The 10,214-nt window shown below is 37.2% G+C and overlaps 1 pseudogene; it reads left to right on the plus strand.

Moving 5' to 3' along the window:
• The first annotated feature begins 8,073 nt into the window (after window positions 1-8,073).
• LOC116751056 lies at window positions 8,074-8,351 on the plus strand (annotated as a pseudogene).
• The last annotated feature ends 1,863 nt before the right edge of the window (window positions 8,352-10,214 follow it).

Below are 10,214 nucleotides of genomic sequence, written 5' to 3' on the forward strand. Positions count from 1 at the left end.
TAAATGCTAGAGAGGGTGTGGAGAAAAGGGAACCCTCTTGCACTGTTGGTTGGAATGTAAACTGATACAGCCACTATGGAGAACAGTATGGAGGTTCCTTAAAAAAGTAAAAATAGAACTACCATATGACCCAGCAATCCCACTACTGGGCATATACCCTAAGAAAACCATAATTCAAAATGAGTCATGTACCACAATGTTCACTGCATTTCTATTTACAATACCCGGGACATGGAAGCAACCTAAGTGTCCATTGACAGATGAATGGATAAAGAAGATGTGGCACATATATAAATGGAATATCACTCAGCCATAAAAAGAAAAGAAATTGAGTTATTTGTAGTGAGGTGGATGGACCTAGAGTCTGCCATACAGAGTGAAGTAAGTCAGAAAGAGAAAAACAAATACCATATGCTTAACACATTTATATGGAATCAAAAAAAAAAGTTTCTGAAGAATCTAGGAGCAGGATAGGAATAAAGACACAGATGTGGAGAGTGGACTTTAGGATATGGGGAGGGGAAAGGGTGGGCTTGGACGAGGTGAGTGAGAGTGGCATGGACATATATACACTACCAAGTGTAGAATGGATGGTTAGTGGGAAGTAGCCACATGGAACAGGGAGATCAGCTCGGTGCTTTCTGACCACCTAGAGGGGTGGGATAGGGAGGATGGAGGGAGACGCAAGAGGGAGGAGGTATGGGGATATAGGTATATGTATAGCTGATTCACTTTGTTATAAAGCAGAAACTAACACACCATTGTAAAGCAATTATACTCCTAAAGATGTTAAAAACAATAATTGCTCTATGATTTCCAGTATCCATTATTATCTTATCGCAGTCTGCTATGACTTGATATTATGATACTTAAAAAAAAAACACTTATCTTAGAAAAATTTCATTAAACTCCCCCACTTTGTATTCTGTTTTCATTTTTTTACCTTCTCATATATGAACTCTACAATATAATATTATACTTTATTTAAATCATAACTTGTCTTTCAAAAACAACAGCCTGTTGCTGAGGATAAGTCCCTGTTGATGATAGTTGAGAGAGGAGAGCTCCCTTCTTTCACCCAGCCTTGACTTGTAGGATGAGGGCTCTCTTATTGACACAGAATCTTGAGAATACTGAGGATCTGATTCTCCTTTCCAATCGTGCAGTCATGGTTACATACCAGGAGAGGCAAGCCAAAATGACAGGCTACTTTCCCCACCAACACCAAGCACGTAGCTCCTATAGTAAGAGTGTCATTGAGAGAGAAGCTTGACATTTTCCCCACCCCCAAGCTCCAGATCCTTGGCTCAGAAATGTCCCTGAGTGGAGAAGCAGATCATAAAATAGACAACTCCTAACATTTTCCCTAAGAAACTGACTTCATTTGCGACAGAACATGGAGAGATTCAAACCTAAAGGAAGAACAGTGAAAGTTGTGATGAAAGGCAATGGAGAGGAGATTCAAAATACAGGATAAACTGTAGGCTGACTGGTTTTCAGGAGAGAACCAGGGACTGAGACAGCGCCATCTCCCACCCTGTTTAAATTTTGTCTCAAATTATATCTTTACACTTTGTTGTCATTAACATAGGTTCATAATTACTAATTTATGCATTTGTCTTTTAAGTCATGTAGAAAATTTTAAAAGGAGTTAAAAAGCAAAAAATATATATTAGTACTGGCTTTTAAATTTATCTATGTAGTCACCTTTGCCAATGTTCTTTATTTCCTCATATGACTTTCAGTTATTGTCTAGTGTTCTTTCATTTCATACTGAAAACTTCCTTTAGCATTTCTTGTAAGTCTGGTCTACAAGCAAAGCAGTCTCAGTTTTTAAAATCTGGGGATGTCTTAATTTCTCTGCCATTTCTGAAGGATAGTTTTGCCTGATATAGAATTCTTGCTTGACAGCTTTTTTTTTTTTTAAGAATTTTAAATATGTCATCTCACTGCCTGTTAGACTCCATGGTTTCTGATGAGAAATTCACTGTTAATCTCATTGAGAATCCCTTATACATGACCAGTCACTTGCTGCTTTCAACATTTCTGTTTGTCTTTGTCTTTCATTTGATTTTAATATGTCATAGTGTTGATCTCTGCATTTATGCTGCTTGGAGTTTGCTGAGATTTGTTGTATGTGTAGATTCATATGTTTCCTCAAATTTGGGAGATTTTCAGCCATTATTTCTTCAAATATATACTTTTCCCCTTTTCTTTCTCTCTTCCTTCTAGTGCTCCCATAAAGCATATGTAGATTTGATTAATGGTATCCTGCAAGTCCCTCAGATCCTGTTCCCTTTTCTTCATTTTTTTTTTCTTCCTGGTCCTAAGACTGGATAATTTCAGTTGTCTTTTTTTCAAGTTCACAGAGCCTTTGTACCTGCTCAAACCTGCTGTTGAATACCTCTGAAATATTTTTATTTTATTTTAGCTATTGTACTTTTTATCACCAGTCTCTATTCGGCTCCTTTTGTAAAATTTCTGTCTCTTTATTGATATTCTTATTTTGCTCATATATCACTTTTAAAATTTCCTTTAGTTCTTTGTCCATGGTTTCCTTCAGCATTTTGAGTATATTTACCACAGTTGATTTAAGTCTTTATCTAGTAAGTCTAATGTTTGGGCTTCCTCAGGGCCAGATCTGCAAACTTATTGTTTTCCTTTGAATGGGCCATACTTCACTGTTTCTTTGTATGACTTGTGATGTTTTTTTTGTTGTTGTTCAAAATTAGGCATTTTGAATATTTGCATGTGATAATGCTGGAAATCAAATTCTCTCTTTTCCCCAGGATTTTCTGTTATTAATCATTGAAGGCTGAAGCCATCCAATTGTTTGGTGACACTTCCAAACTACTTGTGCAAAGACTATATTTCTTGTCATGTATGGACCCTAGAGTCTGTTCATTATTTCATTTGTCAGTCAGTGACCTGACAGAGATTTCTTTACTGGAGCCAGGATGATGAAAATAAATACTACTCTCTCATTCTTTGCAGCTTGGCTCTGAGCTTGATTACTTATTCATCACTATGCCAGGCTGCTTAGAACTTTGTGTTAGCCTTTATCTACTGGTTGAGTAGAGCCCAGGACATACAGGTCTGTCAGAGGTATAAGCCTATGGTTCTCTCAGGTCTTTTCTGATCATGTGTCTGGTTCTGAGTACTACTCCTACCTCAGTAAATGAGGTGGCCCTTCTGAGCATTTGCCTTTCCTTCTGCTCAGAATTCTTTCCAAAGATATTCATAAGGCTCACTCTCTTACTTCATCCTGGTCTCTGTTCATATATCTCTTCAGAGACGATTTCCTTAACACAGAAGTCCACTCTGGTCAATCTCTATCACTTTACCCTGCTTTGCATGTCATGATAGTACTTATCACTCTTTAACATATTATATAACCATTCTTTATTGCCTTCTTCATCTACTTTAATGTAAACCTGATAAAAGCAAATATTTTTACTTTTTACTCACTGCTGTATCCCCAATGCCTAGAATAGTGTCCAATATGTAAGGATCCCTCAATAATTACTTATTAAATGAATAAATTAATAGTTGGAAAAACATCACTAATTAATAAATTTAATTTCTCTCAATTATACACATAACTTATTTTTGCCAAGACATGGTAGAAAAATGAGAACTAAGAAGTTTTTTTTAAATCTTATTTTACTTAAAGAAGTTTTATGAAAATGAAATTCTTGAAAATTTGAGCTTCAATATTAGAAACTTTTTAAAATAAATAACTTACATTGATACACATTTTCTGTTTTATATTTTCATGCAGTTTTATTATCTTTAATACAGTCAATTGTTCAAAATATAATAAGATTATTTCATGTTTACATCTTTGTAAGAATTTTTCCTATAACATAATATACACACATATATACTTTATCACATTACATGTCATGAAGAGAATTGTTACATTCATAATCTGGGGTCATAACCACATGTCTGTCACATGTAATGTTTTATTTTTCTTTAATCCTACCTTAAACCAACTCTCTCTGTGATTTTTTTAACTTATCCTTGTTCTAAATACTTCTGAAATCACAACTTTGATTGTCAGCTATAGTTTTTAAATATACAATAAGTTAAGTATGTGATTATTAAAACCAAAACCTGTCTATGTATGCTCAAATCAGGCCTAGTACCCTCAGTGTAACAGCATTTGGAACAGAGTGATGGAAAATAGGGCAATGGATTATGGCATCAAATGAACATCAGTGCATCAGTGAAGGTCTCTGAGGCTTGATTTATTTTGAAAAATAAATTGAAAAATTAGAGGCTGAAATGGATGGTCTCTAAGTTCTTGTCCTTCTCACAGTCTTTCTTCTAAGAGGGATGACTAGATCTAGAAAGACTACTCAGGAAAGACCAAAGCTTGTTTCCTGGCACCCCAACTCATACATGAATAATAAATGGCTCCACTGAGACTTTTCTGAACCCTTACATCCTAGAGAATGAGAAAATAGGGGCTTTATTATGTAATTCCAACCATATCACATAAGTAATAGTACATTTGCACATGTAATATGAAACAAAAATACAAAGCAATTAATTACTGTTCCTACAGTATACCTCATTTCTCTGGAAACTTTCTTATACTCTTTGAGGGGGTTGAATTATCTGGATGAATATCTTCCATTTTTCCTTCCATGTAGGGACCACCTGATTTTCTTAAAATGTTCTCAGCTAGAACTTTCCTGAGGACCATATCCAGATCAAGCAGCCAACAAAGAGCATTTCACATGCATCGGAAAATTTGCTAAATGCTCTCTGGACACAGACGCTCTTTCCAAGGTTTATGCTGTACTAGGGGAGACCTGGTCATCCACAAGCATCTCACAATCATTGCAAAGTTTTTCATAGAAAAAAATAGTATTAATACCACACATCTGTACACCCTTTCTATTTTATATGCTATGTTAACTGATTCACTATTTTATTTTTACAAATGTGAACTAATTTTCAGAATAATTCTTTGGGGAGGAGCAGCTATTATTAACTCCTTTTGTAATGTAAGATTTATAAAAGAATACTGGAAGGTCCAAGATAACTTTGGGGAAACTTGGTTTTCATTGGTGTCCTTATGCCCTATGGGCATAATTACCATTTATTTCTGGAAAAATGATAAAGTATGAAATGCAAAAATATATTGATAGGGAAAATAGGAGGAAACATTTGAAATAAAATTGTCCTAGGCATTCTGGTTACATGGTTATATGGCTGCAGTCTAGGAAAAGATGAGCAAGTGGAATTTGCAGCTTTCATCGATCCCTTAGTTTCCTGATCAATTAGTTGAGCCATTTTAGTTACCAGTTTTAGAAACTTGATTCAAACTACCTTATGCAAATAATAAGAATAGAGTAATTTATTGAATCACATAATAGAGAAACCCATGAGTAGAGCTGGTCAGACAGGTTAAGTTCAGGCATTCAAATATTATTTTCAGGATTTTCTCTCTCTCTTTCTCTCTCTCTCTCTCTCACACACACACACACACACACACACACACACACACACACTCACTTTCACATGTAGGCCATCTCCCCATAGTTGCCAATAGTAGCTGAAGATTACATAATCCTTTCATCTTTAACAAGGCCATCAGAAAAATAATTTATCTTTTCTAATACATAGATACATGTATAGATAAAATTCCTGGAATTTTGTTGTTTGGATCAACAGAATCTGTGCAACACAGAACATAGTATAATCCCTTGAAAGAAGGAGATAGTGGGTATTATCTCTCTCCACCTCAACCACATGCACTGAAACTAGGTGAGGGAAACATCCTCCAAAAAACACCAGAAGAGGGAAATGTGTGCTGTGAGGTAAGGTAAGATAAGATAAAACAGCAAAATCTCCACTAGGCTTGTGTTCCACCAGCCACTAAGGGTTAACATAATGTCCTCAAGCAGTTACAACTCCAGAGGGGGATCCCAAACCTCAGAAAGTGTTGAGTGGACCATAGAAAATTACAGAGAATATAGCACTATGGTCTATAATTTAGGATTTTTATCTTCATACTTTTGAACTTTTTCCTCAAAAAGAGCAGTTTCATTCTGTAACTGTCCAGAGGACTCTGTGGGTCCTGCTGTGAGCTGCCCTAGAAATGGTGCTAAGAGAGCAGGGACCAGGTACCAAGAGAAGGACGAGGGAGGTTAGTGCCCCCAAAGATAGGATAGGCTGCTGCTGCCCTAGAGTTTTGATAATGGAACTCCCTGCCAGTGGAAGTCATTTCAGAGAAGAGCCCTTGCAGATGGGAGCAGGTGTTGGGAGCCTGTGTCAGGAGCTACTGCCAAGAGCAATTGCCAAAGTTGCTGCTGGGAAGCCACTTTGGGAGCAGAAGGAAAAACTGTCAAAAATCTTAGCCACCTTTTTTCCCCCCATCTAAACTGATGTTTAATTTTAAATCCTTCACTCAGGGGGGCAAACCCCACAACAACAACCAAACATTTCTTGACAGCCAGAGTATGTCTATTTCACAGGTGATCTACAGGTGCCATGTTGTGTGTACCTGGGGAATTACTATCTGCTTTTGGATAATAAGATACAAGATACTAGTAGCTGACATTTGATCTCAGAACTGCTAAACATTCTTTTGAAGAGTTGATTTTTTAAAGTTCTTCTTTATCTTTTATTTAGCCATCTTTATCATACCACTGTAAGTAAACACAAGGGTCTAGCATGAGCGTAAGATCATTGTTCTTTCTAAATACCATGTATTTATATCAGTATCTAATTGATATGTAAACACAGATCTCAGAAGACTATATATTTCTATGTATTCCACTCCACAGTAAAGAATCAAATTCTTTCCCTTCATCACTCACTCAGTTAATATTTATGTACCCCCTCTCAGCAAAAGATGAAATAAAAATTTAAACTTCATATTTCTGATGTGATTGCCATCTAGTGGAGGAACGAAGTATGTAAATAAATGTTTAGAAAACAACTGTAACAGGAATAGTTGCAAATTGTTGTCTGGAGAAGCTCAAGGGAAAAAGCTGCCTTTGCCCAAAGAACTTGGGTAAAGCTTTACTGAAGATGACACATTTCATCTGATCTAAATGAATGGAAGGCCTAGCAATTCTAACAGGAATGCAAACCTACTGCAGAACTGGGAATTGCATTTCATATTTCAAAGTGTCACCTAGGAAAAGAGGGTTGTGTATATTACAATTTAAATGAAGAAATAAGGTAACTGGGTCTCAGAAGTGTACAGGCTAAATGCCAGATGAATGTTTTGGAAAATATATTTAGTGGACTAAAGGAATATTTCAAATCTTGATATGTACTTCATAAATATGTACAGTTTCCTCCCAAAGTTTGATATGATCTATTCCTAGATGATGTGAATTAAAATTAACAAATAGAACTGATTTTATCTTTTACTTTTCTAGCCTCTGTTCCTTCTCACTCACTATAATTTTCCTAGCTTTCTTCTGAAGTTCATAGCAAGCAGGAGAAACAAGGTCCCATTGCCTGATTGTTACCATTTACAAAACTATTACTTAGTAAATAACAGATTCTCAGCATTTGGTGAAAGTTATTATGTCATAGGCACTATACTATGTAATTTACAGATATTAAATTATTTAATTCTCTTTAAAATACTTTAACATAGAATTGAGCCCATTTTTTAGTAAAGAGACTGATGTTCAGCGACTTTAACCAAGTATCACATAGCTAGTGGGTGGTGATGTTATCACCCTAGCCAGGCTCTCTAGTTTCTGGTGATTTCAACACTAAGGGAATTGGAAAATGTAGTGTAAATTGCTTTAAGAATAGTTGTTTTGGGCTTCCCTGGTGGCGCAGTGGTTGAGAGTCCGCCTGCCGATGCAGGGGACACGGGTTCGTGCCCCAGTCCGGGAAGATCCCACATGCCGCGGAGCGGCTGGGCCCGTGAGCCATGGCCGCTGGGGCTGCGCATCCGGGGCCTGTGCTCCGCAACGGGAGAGGCCACAACAGTAAGAGGCCCGCGTACCGCAAAAAAAAAAAAAAAAAAGAATAGTTGTTTTGCCTTTCTGCACGAGCACTCATCGTGGTGCCACCAGACGCACCCTCAACATGCGGAACGACACCAGCGAGTTCATGGACCTGTGCATGCCGCGGAAATGCTCGTCCAGCTACCGCATCATCACTGCCACGCCATCCAGATGAACGTGGCCGAGGCTGACACGGTGACAGCCACGTTCAACGGCGAGTTTCAAACCTATGCTATCTGCGGGGCCATTCACAGGATGGGTGAGTCAGATGATTCCATTCTCCGACTGGCCAAGACCGACGGCATCGTCTCAAAGAACTTCCGACTGGAGAGGATCACAGATGTGGAGTATATGTCATAAATAAATAGTGAAAACCCACAAAACAAAACAAAACAAAACAAAACAAAACAAAACAAAAAAAGAATACTTGTTTCAAGATGACTATTTTAGTACTTTCTTAGCTCAAGAAGAATAGTTTTGTCCTCCCAAATATTTTTCCCAAATCATAAAATGCCTTAATATCATGATAAATTTCATGCTTATTTTTCCCCAAACATCTAAAGACATGACTAAAACTAACGTCATGCAGAAATATTTTAGTGAATCACAAATCACCATAGATCCCAGATAACCAAATACTAACTCATCCTCCAGTAGATCAGGTGTATTCCTGAATGTGGAAGCCAGGACATCTTGGTTGTTTATAAGCTTTTTCAACTGCTTATTAATTTCTTCTACATGATCTCCAAACTCAAAATTTTGTAAACCCTAAGTGATCCTTTCAAAACACTGAAGAAACTGTGGAGACATAACCCCACCTCACTCCTAAGTGCTTTTATTAACATGCAATAAAATTAAACACCCTGTGAACTCGCTTGTATGTGGAATCTTTAAAAAGCCCCAAACTCACAGAACAGATCAGATATGTGGTTACCAGAGGTGGGGATTTGAGGAAGGGGGCAACTGGATGAAGGTGGTAAAAAATGCAACCTTCCAGTTTGTAAGATAAACAAGTACTAGGAATGTAATGTACAACATGATGACTATAGGTAACACTGCTGTAGGGTATACTTGAAAGTTAAGAGAGTAGATCCATGAGTTTTTATCACAAGGAAAAAACAGTATTGTCTTTTTCTTTTATTTTTTTGCATCTATATGAGATGACAGATGTTAACTAAACTTATTGTGGTAATCATTTCACAATATATGTAAGTAAAATCATTATGCTGTACACCTTAAACTTACACAGTGTGGTATGTAAATTATATCTCAAGAAAGGTGGAAAAAAGAATTAAACGCAGTTTTTATCAAGTCACTGATACATAAAGAGCTGGTGGGAGATCTGCCAGTTAGGTCCTGGGGTATACATAATATGACAGTTTATCTGGTTCAATAAAGTATCTGATAAAATAATAATGGCACAGGTCATGTAACAGCTGGTAGCTCTCATTACAACTCCCACTCTTATATTGGGTATTACAACCTAGAGCTAAACCCTTAAATGTTTCCCACCTTCCTTATTTAGTTGACCACCAACCAACAGTTGGATAGAAATGGTAAGCAGAGGTAGGGGATTCTAATGACAAGAACTCTGGGAGGAGAAATATGAAAGGTGGAGGTCCAGTTCAGGTTTGTCTGACTTGCTATATGATATTGGACAAACATCAAGCTTCTCTGGACCTACCAGATTCCAAACCTGTAAAGGGGGACTGATGATCCTGCCATCTCTACCTGTAATGAGTGTGAGACTAAAGCATGGTGATTAATGTGAAAAGACACTCTAGTTATAAGGTATTCGTTTTTTCTTTTTGATTAGCCATAAATAACTGCATTTTACCCTTTCTTGATCAGTGCAGACTCTCTAAAAAGATACTGTAAAATCATTAACTAAAGGTATTAGTTACCTATTGCTGTGTAACAAGTTATCACAAAACTTAGCAGCTGGAAAAAACCACAACCATGTATGATCTCACATAGTTTCTGAGGGTCGGGAATCAGAAAGTGGCTTACCTGGGTGGTACCGGTTCAGGGTCTCTTATGAATTTGCAGTCAAGCTCTCAGACAGGGCTGCATGGATGTCAGTGTTTAGCCGTAATTGAAGGATCTGGTTCTAAATTCACTCAGGTAGTCGTTAGTAGGCCTTGGGTCCTCAGTAGCTGCTGGTCAGATAACGCAGCTTCTCAGTATATGGTCCTTTCAACTCTGTTGCCTTATAGCATGGCA

Source organism: Phocoena sinus, chromosome 3 (genome assembly GCF_008692025.1).
Source record: "Phocoena sinus isolate mPhoSin1 chromosome 3, mPhoSin1.pri, whole genome shotgun sequence".
Classification (NCBI taxonomy): Eukaryota; Metazoa; Chordata; class Mammalia; order Artiodactyla; family Phocoenidae; genus Phocoena; species Phocoena sinus.